Genomic DNA, 16,618 nt, shown 5'->3' with positions numbered 1-16,618 from the left:
TCGCGAATAGAGGAATCGTTACATAAACGCGCTGCTAGTAGACCATAAATTCTCGCGAGCGTACTTTCTCGTTGTGTTTAGCCCAGAAAATTAATATTTCACTGCCATGATTATCGAATTGATGATCGAGATGGTTAAATGCAGTAAATTAGTTTGTTGCGAATTTTCTTGCAAAATATATGTGTATATATAAACGTATACATGTTTTCCTTCAGTTTTTTATGAATATATTCATTTATCGCGTATTATGTATTGAAGTTATCCATTGTAGTATCATTGATATTATCTATCGTATTTTCGTAATAAATTATTTTAGTTAACGATAATATTAATAGCAATGTATAATACGTTTTTCAACACGTGCTTACATAAAAATATAAATTCGTAGCATTTTAAGATTCAGTGAAGTATGAGACGTTAGAGATACGATATTACGATAAATACTTTTACGAATCGTCAACGAGAATTAAATTAAGTAAATTAAGTAGAAAATTGAGATATGAAAACCATAAACTATCGATAATTACCAAGAATTTATTACCTGTAAAATTATTAAATTAATCTCTGATCGATGGTTCGATGCAATAACGAAGATGCGATCTGCGTACGTACCTGATGGCATCCTGCCCTTTACGATAGCACGTTTGCAACGAGGAGAAATTAGAAATGCAAGTTAAATGGACAATTAGTTGATTCCGATTGCCAAACATTTTCCTGAATCGACGAGCGTTGTGGTAAACACGTAATTAGCGATTAATCAATGGTTACATCCCTGTGATTTAATGCTTCGCGGCCTCTAAAATTCAATATCTGTTAACCGATCACCGGTGCCGCCGATGCAGGAAAAGCTCTAACTCAATTTCGACGTTAATATCGCAGAAATTTCCTGCCGAATACTTGCTCGAGGGGAAACAATCACATTTTGCGGGGCATAATTTCTCGCGATCGTTGCAAACAATTTCGTTGCTGCTTCTACGCGATACTTGCAAGCATGTGACTTTCCATGCAGATAAAAACCAATTTCAGTTAAATTGCCAGAGGTGCTTGATCCTATTTATACGTCGCTATTGTATAATACGTTGAGTAAATCTTCTACGAAGGTCGTAGCTGTTCGGTCCTGTCAGATTTCCGTGTTCGGCTAAGAAAGAAGAATGGCTGTGATCGCAAGCCAATTCTTCTTAAGTACACACAGAGACCACTAATATCCATGTACAAATATTTCCTTGTCTCCTACAATATACGATTTTAAAATTTTGTAAACGCGGTTCTACGCGCCAAATTTCCAACTGACCGTGAAAGAGTCAGGGATTAAAAATATTGCGTCAATGTGCGTAGGATGTTCGCGTTCTTCGATTTCTTTTATTTCTCTTGTAACATCTAACTTCGTCTTGAGACTCACTTTTCGTGTCTCAATGTGCAGCATGAAAAAGCAGTTGAAACTGGTTATCTTATTCATATGCTGAAGAATGCATCCTCTAAAGTTAGGTTCGATTAATTACTCGAAAAGAAGCGAGAGAACACGCGGTTTGAATTATTTCCGTGAGGAAACATCGCAAAATGGAAATAACCGAAGCGGAGAAAGAAACGAATTTTCCTCTGGAAAAAAGTTTTTGGGTTATATATCATGAAATTTTGGTCGCATGATGGTCTGTGTGAAGCAAGAGGATGAATGGCACTGTTGAAGATTAGTAGGAGTACTTTTTTATTTTTGGCTAGACTATATTATAGTTCAGAGCGTAGTGAAAGTATTTTAAGACGTGAAATATAGCTAGGAAGAGTTCGAGGTGAATAAGAATTTATGAATGAATCATGATATTGGTAGTAGACTAGTTTACTATAAAATGAACGATATCGTAGCAAGCGAGTTTTGTAAACAGGGAAGCGGTGAAAATGTTTGAAACGAATGGCAGATGAGATAATACCGTGGTAATAGTCGATGCAGATTATCGTGTTATTCGTCAGAAAATATCGCCACAACACAAGCGTTGGTGTTAAAAATTACGACGATTTAATAAAAATGTTAATCTAGCGATGCTAACATATCTAATATGTAAGAATTTTTAATAAACAAGAATTTCCTCCTTACAAGAAAAATATTCCATATTTTGTCAACATAATACATATTTCTTGGAAGAATCGCGAAGAAGAAATCGTGTCTAGCTTAGAATCTTCTGCGATGTATCTCCTAGATTTATAGATAGAATTCGACTCTTAGAATTTGAACTTTTCTAAGAAATCGCAATAAACAAGTAAATTAATCCCAGCTCTCTAAGCTAAATTGCACACTAACTACAAAGTAAACTATACGACACACGGAGAGTGACCTTTGATGAAATTTGATATTTAAAAAATAACGCAATTCACGCTGGTAATTCACGATCCATTTAATGTTTTTTACGAATACAAGTTATTCGCGTTAATTCGATCGGTAAGCGTGTATCCGTCTGAATACAATGTTCGAAACGATCGGTTTGATGCGCTCAATAGCTTCAGATCCTTATCTGGATGTACATATAACAGACTTCAATGGTAAACAGTTCTGTGGAATTAGTTACAGCAGTTCAGTTTGTTAGAAGCAGCTTTGAAACACAAAAACGACCATAACTTGAAAACCAGGTCAGACAACCATTCGTATTCCACGTGAATTTCGTTTCATTGACTTTAAACGATGAACGTACCCGTGAAATGGATTTCTGGGATGGAGGAATTTTATGCAAATTCTGTATGCGCAGACCCTTATTTGAATATTTCTGACGATGGCTAGGATCTAAAACAAATTCTTGTACGATATTAAAGCGTAAGGCACGGGGAAAACAATTTCTATTTTATCTATATATTTTGCAAATTATTAACCAAACTCTCGTAAAACGCGTAGTAAATATTTTTGCTACGTATGATGATTTTTCAAATTTCATTTCCAATATTGCCACGAGCTTTATCAGATATCGGATATCGTGTCGCGCGAACGAAAATCATTGGAATCGGATATTTCGAAAATTACGATAAATCTGAAAGAGGGAAAGTACATTCGAAAATTCGTCGTATACGTTGGATGCATTAGAATTTTATTCCTGTGCGATATTTAAATGAAAATTCACCGCATACGTGACACGAGAATAATGATATCACTGATCTACTTTTTTTTTGGCGCACGAACTTATTTAAATTGCTAAGTACTTTGTAGGTGTATCCTGAGAGGTTTCGTTCATTAATCATAACTAGAAAAGTACAGCTTGAACAATTCGCGTAAATCACAGAGATGTAATTAGCGGAAGCCTTGCGCGGACATTTTATCAGCTTGAAATTCCTGTTTTGTTAATCAATCCGATATTTCCGATAAATTCTTATCGAAATAAATTTATAAGTATTAACGAACTAATATCCGCGACGATATAAAGGCGGAGAGAGAACTTGGTCGTTGAGACATTGAAAGAATCATCGACGATTACCAAACGCCGTCCAATTTGCTTCACGCACGAGCAAACCCGCGTTATTCCGTGGAATGAAGCATCGAAGCAAAAGCTACACCTAAAAATATTTCATAGGCGTATATTTAACACTCGATTGCACCCAGACTATTCATGTTCCACTGTCGTTTCCAATGATCGAGCCAGCTATAAGAAACCAGCTGTTCGTGATGGAATATTTATTATCAGGCGACGATGAAAAATGTCGTTGAAGATGATCGCTATAATAGTATAGAATATCCTAGTCACGGGACATGTAAAACGCAAAGAAAATTGCTAAAATGCTACCATATATTTCTGAAGAAACAGTATCTAAATATTGGTTTATGATTGATTTTGTATAAGAACGTTCGCTTATATATATCGAACTGTTGCCCTTTAACCTTCCGCAATACCATGCCACTTACGACTACGAGTTATCTATCTCTTTTAAATCTCGCCTGACCGAGGTTTGCTCAAACCTGTCGCGTGAATATCGTCACATACACGTCAAACATCTTATTGTATTTACATTGACAGAGCAAAGAGTTTTAAACGGAAGTAATTTACACCGTCCGGCGATAATAAAATTCATTCAAGGAATAGGAATTTAAAGAATTATATTCGTATAATTCAAATTAATATAATTTGAAATAATATAACTGAACGTGATATAATCGAACGCGTGAAGCTATTTTATAATTAGGAAGCAATAAACGTGAAGTGTATAATTATACCTATCAGAATCGAATAAGTCTTTGCCGTCCAAAGGCTAGATCTCTTTTTATCTATTTATTTTCGTCTCGTTTTATTAATATACTACTCTCCTAACAGCGACGAATCTATTGAACCGAAATCGTTCGGTAGCAGATTCGAGTTTGCTTCGAGTAATCGGCTTCGTGTCGTTTGTACTATAATTACTGGGATACTCTGTACAAGAGAGATACCTGTTCATCTGAGTCGTCGTTCGACCCACATAAAATAGGAGGAGGCGTCGCCAAGAGGTAAAAAAGGAGAAAACGAAAGATTCATAACGTGGCAGAAGGAGGAAACAAAGAATGCGAACCGAATGGGTCGACGTTCAAAGACATGGGAGGAGTTACGTGACAAGACCTAGTTCAGATTGTCTTCAGGCTAATCACGAGTAATTAACTGAAACGAGGTTAGGATATTAAACTCACGTGGATCGCGCGGCGCTGACTCACATGATGCAACGACATAATGGTTTCAGTGGTGTCCGCGCGTATTCGTGAACGAGAATGCGCCGCTCGAGCGTTTCCCCAGCAATTTATCAGGAATTTTTTTCCCGCGCGGTGGAGCACGTCGATGGTACCGATTATAAGGTACGCTGACACAAGACAAACGTTTCCCGTGTCTCGTGTACACTCTGGGAATTTTGCTTCATTAGCGGAAACACGGTATCGACGAGTGACGTAAACCAAAGTGTGGAAACGCGGATTCATTGTTGGTCTGGGCCAATTAAAAAATTCTACCAGTTCCACGGTGTGATCCTTTCTATCGTCCCGATCGTTATCTCTTTCATTGCTTTTTGTTACAAGCTGCTGCCATTCTATGCGAGACGATATACCTATCGAAAATATGGAATAAAAATATTTTTTCACCATGCTCTTCGTTTTCGATAGAATCGAATTTGAAAACTTGTTTCGTTATACCGTTGTGATCGAACGAAAGTTTGAAATTGGAACCGATACGACGGTAACTTTGCGCCAGTGATTTACCGAGTGCTCTGAATTAGTCTCAGTACCAGCGAAACTTTTTTACAAATTTTATTCTAAATTTTAGACAGATAGTTTCCGATAGTTTTTAGCTTGCGAATACAAGAGAATTTTTTATTTCAAACACGTCGAGAGTGGCATTCAGCTACCGATATTTACACACAGCGAATAGTTTTGATATTTTATCACATTTTTCTTCAAGAAAAATTGGACAATGAAGCTGAAAACTACGCTAATATCGTCCGAAAAATATCTGAATTTTTCGTTTCGTCGTATTTATGAAATATGGTTCCCAAACTTTATCTGATTTTAGTTTATCTAATTTTAGACGCTGCGAAATAGTGGACAATTTTAGTCAGACCAGTTCGACTTGGTTTAGTTTTCTGTTCGGGCACGTACACTCTGCTGTGTTTACGTATTACGCGTGTAATGTTATGCTCAACGTAATACACACACGGAGAAAGTAACAAGTTTGCCATAATTGCCGATTTCCCTATTCCGGAACGAAAGGAGGTTAAGGTTGATCGGTGATCGAATAGGTCCGGAGAGAGTGTCCAGTCGGCTTCCTTTTCATGGTTCCCCATAATCGTTGCATAATCCCACGACGACTTTGTTTTGGACTTTTGGTATCTCTTTCCAATGATCTAGGAAATTTCATGTACCTACGTATCGAATTTATATTTTTGTGCAACTTGCAGCATTTTCTTTTCCTCTTTTACTGCATCATTTCTGATAATTTAGGGGTGCAATACGAAAAAAAGCACATAGTATTAGAATACTACAAATTTATTGTAAACAATATTTTTAAAACATTGTAACACTAAGTGTTATTTAAAATGATAATTAATTTAGACGAGTGGCAATTACTAGCAAAATTCCTTTTATTGTACGATACTTTTTATTACATTCATTCGTATTTTATTTTCTTTCTCAATAAATTCTCTTGTATATGTAGTAGGGTGAAGTCTGCTGAGAAAGTAAATGAAATTTTGCAAGTAAATTTTGAACGTTACGGATCATTCGATCGTTCTTTTCGTATTCGTAACGTGTAAAATTACAAGAGGGGTGTATAATCTATAATTTGTCTCCTGTTTATTCGCTAATATTATAAGCTAGTAAACGATTGTGCAAGAGGATCGAGCCAATAAAATGAAGACGTTCGATATGAACTTAATCGAACCAACCACCCCCGTCGTAAAATCATGAAAATTACGTTTCGTCAGAAATCAGAAGTTTTATGAATATTACGAAGATGTTCCTCGACGATAGAATAGTTTCGTAAATCTTTAAAAACGATGAATTTAAAAGCAATGTATTTTCGGTATTCTCTGCAACTTCGAATTTTTCAGTTTCTGTGTAGCCCGAGTTTCGATCGAACTAACCACCTTCGTCGTAAAATCATGGAAGCAACGTTACGCCAAACAATTCTCATAAAATCTGGCGTTGAACGAATCAAAAGTGACACGCAGAGGCAGTCACATGTCTGCGAAATAAAAAGTAGGCGGGCCTTCTCCAGACTCGGATAGAAAAATTCGGTTTACAAGCGATCAGTCATCGTACGGTCGCATTATAGTCTCGTCGAAGGTAGCGTTCGATGGCTCGCAACGTTGTCCAGATCGTCGAATAGCGTGAATCGTCTCGATTAAACAATAAATATTTAAACGAATCGTGATATTGCATAGTGTGTTTCGCAGTGTGTTGTAACGGTGGGCGTGATATTCCATGTGTACTTTTGAATGACACAGTTTGCTCCTTATCTTTCGTGTATACGTGTACTGCGACAAAAGTCGACAATGATAGTTCGAAGAAACGCTTTGGTGTAACAAGTGATATACATACGGTTTGGTGAGTTTAATTTAAGAACTACGTATAAACGTGGAAGTGATAAATTTCATGTTTCTTCTTCCCTTGTGAAACATTTGTAACCTGACCATGTTTCCGTTTTTATTAATCATATTTCCGTATAAATTTTTTAGTAATCGTGTTAATGGAAACGTTTATGTTTTCTGCGAAACATTTTCACAATTCTTCCATTTCGTTGTCTTCGTTTCAAATTATCGTAATTCGCTCATCGCGACAGTTTTTATTTCGAATTACATATTTTAATTCACTCGTCTCGTTATCTCCATGACAAAATTGTCGAACCTTTTCAAGGTAATTGCACCTGATATCGAACGTTGCTTTTACGCGTATTTTCATCACAGAATTTTCCCTTAGGTCTGCATGTCGTTTATTTACCTTCGTAACACGATATAACATCGTGAAAAGGAAAATTTACGCGAAGCGTAAATGTAACACGAGAACGTTGTGTATCATCGATTTAATTTTTACATTTCGGTGTTTGCGTCACGAACGTGATTAATCGACCATTTGGTGCTATTTTTCTCGAGAATAATGTCGCTTGTCCGTTTAAGGAAAGAAGCCAATTTACCAAGTTTTGCGAGGTCTGCTTTTTTGGCTACCTATATATTTCATTATTTGCCGGGGCTGTCCGAATCAATTTTAATAATAATAACCACTTCGATGGAATTTTTCAAATCTTGATTCTGGTTTCTGTCTCTGTTGCAGAAATTATTTATGGAAATAATTTTTGATATTTTCTTTGCCACTCTAAGATGCTTATTTTTATTATTCATATAAGCAACTCGTATTCTCGTCGCGATAATTTTATCAAGTAGAGCTTAATGGGAACTGCCTCGCTATTTTGTAGAGGAATTGCGATATTTAATACTATTTCGAGTTCTAGAACATTTCAGAAACTTGCTAACCGTATGGAATCTCGTATTTCACGCCGAATTTCACCCGAAAGACGTTCGATCCTCGACTATATCCTCTTCTCATTACCTAAGTGCACGTATTTCATCCGTTTCAAAATCGATTTTCACCAAATCATAGTCAAACGTTATTCTACGATTTCGAGTGCGCCAGCTATCTATATTTTGTTTATATTCCGAGTTTTGCTTTTGCGTCGTGAAATGAGACATATTCTAAGCATTGTCGTATTTATAAATAATTCCTTCGTTTTATCTTCGATAAGAGTCCTAATAAGATTCTTAAAAAAAATCGTAAACTTTCTAAGAAGAACATAATGCGCTAGAATTTCAGATCAATTTTACCAAACAACAAAAGACATTTGTCGTTTATGAAATTAATCGAAGTAAATTATAGTAGAATCGTTACATGTTACTCGTTGATGTCCCGTGTCCATGTCTACTTACGTACGGTGTATGTATTTTTGCTAGTTAAATACGTTCGAAACCGGCGATTTGACTAGAAAATTCGGAATGTTGGACGGTGCATTCGAACGACCAGTGGAACTCGCCTATACCAGTCGCTCACTCTGACAGAGAAAGTCACTGGTTGCCGTAATCCACTGTTTTCTCTCGGCAATTCCGTCGTAGGTCGAGGTTGAGGATAATTTATCGGATGGCTGTGTACGCGAGCTGAAAATCGATGCCTGGAATCGATGGAGTAATAGCGCTTATAGATGAAAAATCGCAGATGGAAAATTGCAGATGGAATATCATCGAACGAGAGTGAGAGAGCTGGGATGGAATTTTTCATTGAGAAGAGACACATATGTAGATAGATAGAAAATTTGGAACGTTGTTCGACCGTAAGGAAATAACAGCGATCGTTTATATGCGCGAATTCGCTCGAAATGGTGGCCATAAAATGGTAACGGTGACGATGGTTATACGGTCGAAATGGACGTATGGCCGACATGATCGTCATTAAGAATGAAATGTTACCGGACCGTTACAATGACAACGTTTAAATACCGCCAGTGAAGTTTTCCGCGTAAAGTTAATTAATCGCCACGTTTAATTCCGTGAGCTCGGCGCTGTTCCGTTCGAATTCGCCTGTCTTTCCATCTTTCTACGAATAGCGTAGACATTGCGAGTTACTGCGCTGGGATCATTTTGCAGTTTGAATTCCCAATTGTTGGACTTTATTATTGTTTCATAGAAAAATAGTAATTTATTTGCATCGTAATCTTGCAATCTAAGAAATAATAAAAAGATCTTGATTTCAATTTTGAATTTTAATTTTTGGATTCTTAAGGTTCTTAGATTCCCTGATTCTTTGATTCTTGCGTTCTTCATTTTGGTTCTATGAATATAACAAATACAGTGGTCTACAGATACATATTGTAGCTGCTGTATTTGGTCTATAAATCACGTTACGAGCGATAACATTACAAGGCGAGAGATTAATTCAACAATGGTCGATCATGTGGCTCACCAGAGTCCTTCAGCCGACCTATAAAGAAAAGAAATGTCGAAGCTCAGCGGGGTAGCCTGGTGTTAAAAATAATTCGAACAACTGTTGAAGAGGGAAGGAAGGTAAAGGGCCTCCCACGTTATTTCACGAGCACCTACTCAAGAATCTCGCACGACTCTGGCATTAGGTTGCTACATATGAAATATTATTCCCGTGGTAAAACTTTAACCACAGCGTGGCTTCTTTAAAAGGTGTCATAAATTTTACAAATCAAGAAACTGAAACGAGGATAAAAATAGAGTAGAGGGAATAAATATAACGTGAGAAAAAATGTTTGTTTTAGAAAAGTGTTCTAGTCTCGATACTCGGTATCGGTTAATTATTGGCCCTATTTTCAAGCAACAAGACACGAAGGATATTGCGATTCTTTGGAAGAATATTTACTCCTTCAAAACTATCGCGTTTAAGCAATTATTGCTTATTAGGAAACTTTGCGCGTCTCGTCCTCGCTTCTTTAATAAACTCGTAGAAGAGATTAAAAATGGATTATACTTGGGTCAATGATAATCGAATCTCTCATTTATCAGAAATTCTTCCCGATATTCCTATATTTTGCCATTTTACTCCGTAAGTTAATTTACTGCTACGTTTACTGGCGTAAAATAAAATCAACCAGTTTGGTCAATTCTCTGTTAATCTTTTTTGCTTTAAACGATTAATTTGCAAGAATATTCTTTATAGCGTACATAAGCCAATTAAATTAACGGAGTGTCTATTCCGCACGATCTACCATTCAGGTCGGACCTATCATTAACCTAATTAAAACTGTACATTTGACACGGATAAAATATATCGCTGGTTACGTAACTACACTCTCATTCATAAGCATTAAAAGATGGTCGCAGAAAATGAAACATCGTTAAGAAACCGTTGCTCGAACTTTCAACACATTTTTTACGGGACCCTGTTTCACCATAGAAACACTTATCTATTATATCTTTTTCGACGTTTGTACATCGGAATAAATAGAAAGGAAAAAATCAATTACGATAATTCATAATAGAGAAAAGTGGGACGTAGAAATTATCGTTTTCATTGGAAGCTTGAAAAAGCAAAAAGAAAGTAATTATTTTTCTTAAGCTCGACTCGGCTACGTTGCGTGTAATCTTTTATCTTCGTGGCAGTTGTATCGTTGTGATTTACGAGTGGATAGATAAAGCGCTTCACGCGTTGCTTATGTTTCGTCTTGCGACGAGCTTGATCAAGAAAACAGAATTTACGCTGGCGCTTAGAAGCTGCATAAGCGCACACATAAATTGCAGAGAAGTTTATGGAAAATAAAAAAAGACGATACCTGGGTACTTGGGACCTGCGTATGGATAAAACGAAGTCCCACGATTCCTAGAGAAAGTGGTAAATGCTGTCTTTCACCGCAAGGTTGAGATGGATACATAAGACTTTGTACGTGAAAATCAACGCCGATTAATGAAAACGTAACACCTGGTTTATGCCACGAACCGTGATGAAAGGCGAGTTAATTGGAAGCTTCTATTAGAGATCGAGATACGTAAAATATTATGTACAGCAGTAGTAAACATTAAGTTGTACAATTCGTTGTGTATCGTTTAATACGATTTACACGCTACGAAATAATTATGGATATCTTTCTTGTTATTGAAATTCCTACCAACGTGTAAGAATACATATTGTTATTAGTTGAAAGAAGAAAACATTCTTTCGCAAGCTTTAAAGCAATTTCTTTGAGCAAGCAGAAGGAAAATTAAAATGATTGATTGCATAACGTTCTAAACGTTAGATTTGAAAAGATTTTAGCACTGCTTTTTTTCTTTTTCTTTTATTTAGAATAATTAGTTCCATTGATCGCACAGTGGTTTACATACGATATTGATATTTGAAGCTTTAGATTGTTTGCTATTCCAAAGCAAAAGAAGAAATATAACAACGATTCTGAGATACATTTTAGTTATTGGATCAATTCGATAATTCCACAATCTCGTATTACAAATACGCGCATTCCAGAAAGATAGAACATTTATACCTTGCAGAGGGAATAATAAGAAAAAAAGAATGGAAATATCTTTTAACTCGGAATAGCAGAAACAAGTCTGCCGAAGCTGGTTCCAACGGCGAACATTAATTATCATCGATCGTTCGCGTATCTTTCCTATAACGAGTTGTAGCCAACTACGCAAATGAAACAGTATTTTGGTTGAATTGACGTCGATACGATAAGCGGACCCGCGTGCCACGTACAAACGCCTATAAAGCACTATAAGGTTGGCAGACTGGGCCGCATAATTTCGCCTGGCACCGCAAGACATTGCGATCAGGAATTAGCATTGTAACAGCATTATACAGAGCATTCTGGCGAGCTTCCAAAGGCACCGAAAACCCTTGATAGAGTGCACGTACACCGATCAAAGAAAGCGAATAGAGCATAAATTCGCAAAGCGTGGGCCAGCAGCTGATTTTAGGTAGATTACGTTAAATATTAAAATAAGAGAGTAGTTTGCATGTTCGTTAGGACAGACATTTACCTATCGAGGATCGTATATAGGCTTTGTGAAAAGGAACATGACAAGCATCTTTGCGAGCAACAGAATGGTAATTTGTAATAAACGCTGCAGGCTGTCTGCTCGATATTAGGACTACCATTATTATTACAACGAGTTCAACGAAATTCTATCAACGAAATTCTTTCGATATTTCTAACGTATAAATTCTATCGATTTCTTCGACGAGAAGATAAATTCGATTTGCGAAGAAGCTGTATTTTCCGTTTCGCAGTATACATATCTTTTAATCGCTTAATTAGCTTCGTTCGTATTATCGGTAAAACGAGAGTTCATCGTAATCGTTTAATAGAAGATAATATAATCATTGCTTGTTAATTTTCTCAATTATCGCCACCGTCCAATTACATCTTCGATTTATAATGCGAACTTCTCGGTATCTTTTTTATCGTGACTCATTCATGTTCGATGGTAATGTCACACGGAAGCGACTCGACGAATGCTTTACAGTTATATTCCTCGTTTATTTTGGTACGTTTGAGGTCTCATTGAGCGCCGCCGCTTGATTCACTCGGTAAGAATTTTTCCTTCAAATTCAGGCCGATGTAACTGTTAGTCTCCAGGCGAAGGTAGCTGATATTTTCATACAAGCTTTTCCTCGTACCTGAACATATCGGATTTTCAAATTGCTCTTCCACGGAAGACAAATTAGCCTCCGTTATACAATTATTTCATTCCTAATTCAATCCCAATCCCACTCGTTTCACGGATCTCACTATAATCAATGTAATTCCGCCAATATAATCAATGTAATTAAGAGAATTAATACGCCGATAATTCTACAAATTCGTAATCGCAAGGAAACGACAAAACGTTGATACGTGTCAAGAATCTCCACTTAACTAAATTGCCACGTTTCATAAGTTGTCGTAATCTACTCGACCATTTTAATTGGAACGTAAATATGGAATCTGTGTAATTTTCTCTAGAAAAAAGCCGAACATTAACGACACATCGTCGACAGTCGATTACACAGTACATTTTATTGTAATTATCCGTCGATCGTGGAAAGAACCAGACGAGATCTTCCTCCTCGTACCATTAATCATCCCCGGTCTTTTTTCCGACTTATCGTACGTAACGAGTGGAGCTGTCGATACCAGAGTGAAGAAATGCGATTGTTTACCCTCTATTTTACATTCAGTTTTGCTATCGCGTAATTCACGCGGATGGTTCCCGCTATTTTGTCGTTATTCCGTCATGAGACATCGCGAGCTAGAAAAATTATTTGCATTATTTGTATATTTATTATTATCGCTTATTCTCCGATGAAACGGTCTTTCATCAGCTGCGTAAATCAGTCTGATGCGCGTCAAAATTTCGTAGCTTTCTATGGCAACTGTGTACTGCGCAAACACAGGCTGGAAGATACGATTCTATATCGATTACCTTAGAAACGAGTACATACAACATAATGAATCGATGGAAAGATTCGATGGACGCGATTAGATTTGTCGCCGCGTGTGATGTTTTTGTTGCCTCGAGCGATTGAAAGGTATATAATATAATTGCGTGGAGCTTTGAAAAAGACGTAGAAATGGTGGTGGAGGTACCAGCGAGGTTATATACCGATGCTTTTAGGCGATTTAGCACCAATTCTGTCTTTGTTAGTTAATGAAATGTCCTGAACTTCGATGACAGCCTAAAAATTCGAATGTCCAGTATACAGCGGAGTAAAACAGAAATACAATCAGTAGAAATATTTGTTCGTTTTATTCTTACGTCTCCTGTTCTGTTTCCATTAATCTCAACTTTCCTCGTTACTCGTTTCTATCTTTTTGTCACACAAGCGCAATTAATAATGGCTCGATCTGTCTGTACATTCGCTTTTGTCATAAAATATATCACTGGTTAACGCGAGGTCAATGGAGATGAAATTTATTATTATCCTTGAGTGCGTTTCGTTCCTTGTATATTCGAGATTGGTTATAAATAAAGAAACGTGTCTCCCTTACGCTGAAACGTTGAACAACGCGTCCGAAGGAAACGAAAGCCGATGGAGGACGTTCTGATAATAACCCTTGCAACAACACCAATTTCGTTGTCAGATGGAACACAGTTTTCGAACATGTCGGAATGCCAAGGATATGAAAGAATACAGTTTATCGTTACTGTCGACTATATTTTCTGTAAAGTGACGAGTCTGTTGAAAGCGCCCGAGGTTGTACAATTTTAAGAGACACGGATAAGACAGATCGTTTTCTTCATCGATTGTTTACAGTTGCACGAGTCGTTGTAACACGGTTGTTAGCGACTCGTCGCTCGAAATCACAACCTTCAACAAATATCGCTATGTTTCAGAAAGTCTTGAGCAGTCGCAATGTCCGATTAAATTCTTGTCCAATCATCGTTTACAAAGATACGATTGACGTTAAAGAATAAAAAAAAATATGACCTGCAAGCAAGGACGTTTGTAAATAAGTATTACACAAATCACATGTACCGCAAACACGAGCAGAGATTAATCTTTTTACAACAATGTACGTTAGCAACAAGCGTCTTCTAACTCGTAAGTATAAATATTCTGTAACTATAAAGATTTCAAGATTTCGTTCAAATTGTACCGATACGATCGATCACGATAGTCGTCGTATCTCGTTACGGTAAACGAAAAGGAGATACAAAAATATAAAACACGCACAATAGCGTTCGAGTTCGCGCGAATCGCTATTATTCGCCATATCGCGAATCTGAACGTTGCTTCGAGACAAACATCGTCGCGAGCGAAACGAGTGCTCGCAGCATCTACGAATAGAACCGAGTCGAGAAGGTCGGATCACAAAGTGAAGAAAGCGTGTTCACCAGGGGAAATCCTTGGGGGAATGAAACACCGTACCGTTATGGAAACATTATCTCGACCCTTATCCGATCCGAATAAGCGGAATTATGGCTGTTTTCCCATTCAGTGCCGATCTAATCCGCTTAACCTGGCAAGAGAATCAACGGGCAGAGTTACGATGTCCGCTTGAGAAGTCAGGAACGTCAAGACACGGAGTCAAACGGTTCTTTCGTCGTGTTTGTACCTGTGTCCTCGTTATCTTGCCCGCGGCTCTCTATGTAAGTGTTTCCTGTGATACGATCATCGAGATACACACAGATCTGCCTTTGATTTCCAAGGAAAGCCTGGTTTCTGTGCGAGCCGAAACGGAGGGAACAGGACAACCGCTGGGAACAAACTGTCTGATCTTAAGATTCTTTAGGACTATTTCTTTCTTAATGCGTTTCTTCTTTTCTTTTTTCTTTTTCCTTTTCCGAGGACAATGTAGTTTGGAGAAAATATTTGTACTTGCGTTAGGCTGTTTTCTAATCTTGTCTACGTTCCTATGGATGCATCCGTAAGATTGTACACTTGAAAATTTCGTTATCACATATTTGTGAGATTAGACGTCTTGTTTGTGATTCGTCATTCGATCCTGTCATTAGCAGTGGAATTACTAAATAGTCTAAAACCAACACTTTTATAGAAATGTTATTATAGATCGATAGCGGTGCGTTTTAGGCGATTCGAATGATTTTTTATAAAATATATAGATGAAAGCTTGCTTTGCTTTTGCGTCGTGTACTTTTTCGTATAACCTTCCATTTCGATATCTCTGATACAAGTTTCATACTTCGATCGTAGTTCGAATATTAGTACGTTGCGCCTCGGATCAAAGAACAAAGAAATGACAAACATATTTTTATAAGATCTTCGGTAAAGATCGACTCTTCTCAGTATCGATCGTCCTCTTTTATTTCTTCGTTTTTTAAAATACCTGGTCGATATTGTCACGAAGCGTGTTCGCCTATGTGCTCGATCGTTTAACAGCTTCGAGTGCTACAGACAATGGTAAGAGCAGTAAAAGAAGATACGCACTCTGTTTCATAATGTAAAATCCCTCGACTTTCGAATTCAGTGACGCTCGCGATGCCAATTCGATTACGTCAATGAGTCCTAGCACACCTTGCACAATAGCACTCGAAAGGAACGGTTTAAAGAACGATACTCGCAGTCGGTTCTGTCTTCAGCTCGATTTCCTCTGTACACGTAATATTTTATGTATAGTAACAAGATTGCAAACACTATTCTCGTGTAAAATTAAAGAAGCCACATGGAAACCTGGTTGGGTCTGCCCCGTTCTCAGAACCAGCTGAACTGTCGACAATTTTTATTGCTCGATCGATCGAACCGATCAACGTTCACGTCAATACGAGTATAAGATAGTATTCTAGATTGGTTTTCTCTTTTCTAGATTATTGAAGCGAGATGAATGTTATTCAGGTGGCGCGATCGTAATGGGCTGAATATGCTTTCTAGAATTTCGCTCGCGTACATCGAATCGTTCTATAGTACTTGGGCAAGAAATCGTTACCAGATTGCGAATGTTTATGCAAATGTTTGCGAATACTCGTCGAGGAAACTCGAGAGAAAGAACCACGAAACATAAAATATAATGTTACTCGTTAATCACGCTACTCGTCGTTAATAAACCCGATGGTTTTTCAATCCCTTGCGTACTTAGATACTCGCGAGTTAAATGTTGGTATCTTTTGGGCTCCCCGCGAAGATGATTTAACGTAGTAAACAAATTCACGGAGTATGTGAAAATACAAAAGATTCTGTGGCAAGAACGCGTCT

General features: G+C 37.4%; 1 protein-coding gene across 3 annotated transcripts in view; it reads left to right on the top strand.

Annotated features, from left to right (window-relative positions):
• LOC139986321 (solute carrier organic anion transporter family member 3A1-like) overlaps positions 1-16,618 on the top strand; it is a 66,572-nt gene that overhangs the window by 9,362 nt on the left and 40,592 nt on the right. The window contains exon 1 of one of the 3 annotated variants that reach the window (XM_072001548.1): positions 6,720-7,027. The exons of the other annotated variants lie outside the window; for them this stretch is intronic. The gene's annotated coding sequence lies outside the window, so the exon portion shown is untranslated. Of the gene's footprint in view, positions 1-6,719; positions 7,028-16,618 lie in introns of those variants that run through there. 3 annotated transcript variants of the gene reach the window in all.

Source organism: Bombus fervidus, chromosome 4 (assembly GCF_041682495.2).
Source record: "Bombus fervidus isolate BK054 chromosome 4, iyBomFerv1, whole genome shotgun sequence".
NCBI lineage: Eukaryota > Metazoa > Arthropoda > Insecta > Hymenoptera > Apidae > Bombus > Bombus fervidus.
The sequence above is the reverse complement of the archived record's forward strand: the minus strand, read 5'-3'. Positions and strand labels throughout refer to the sequence as shown.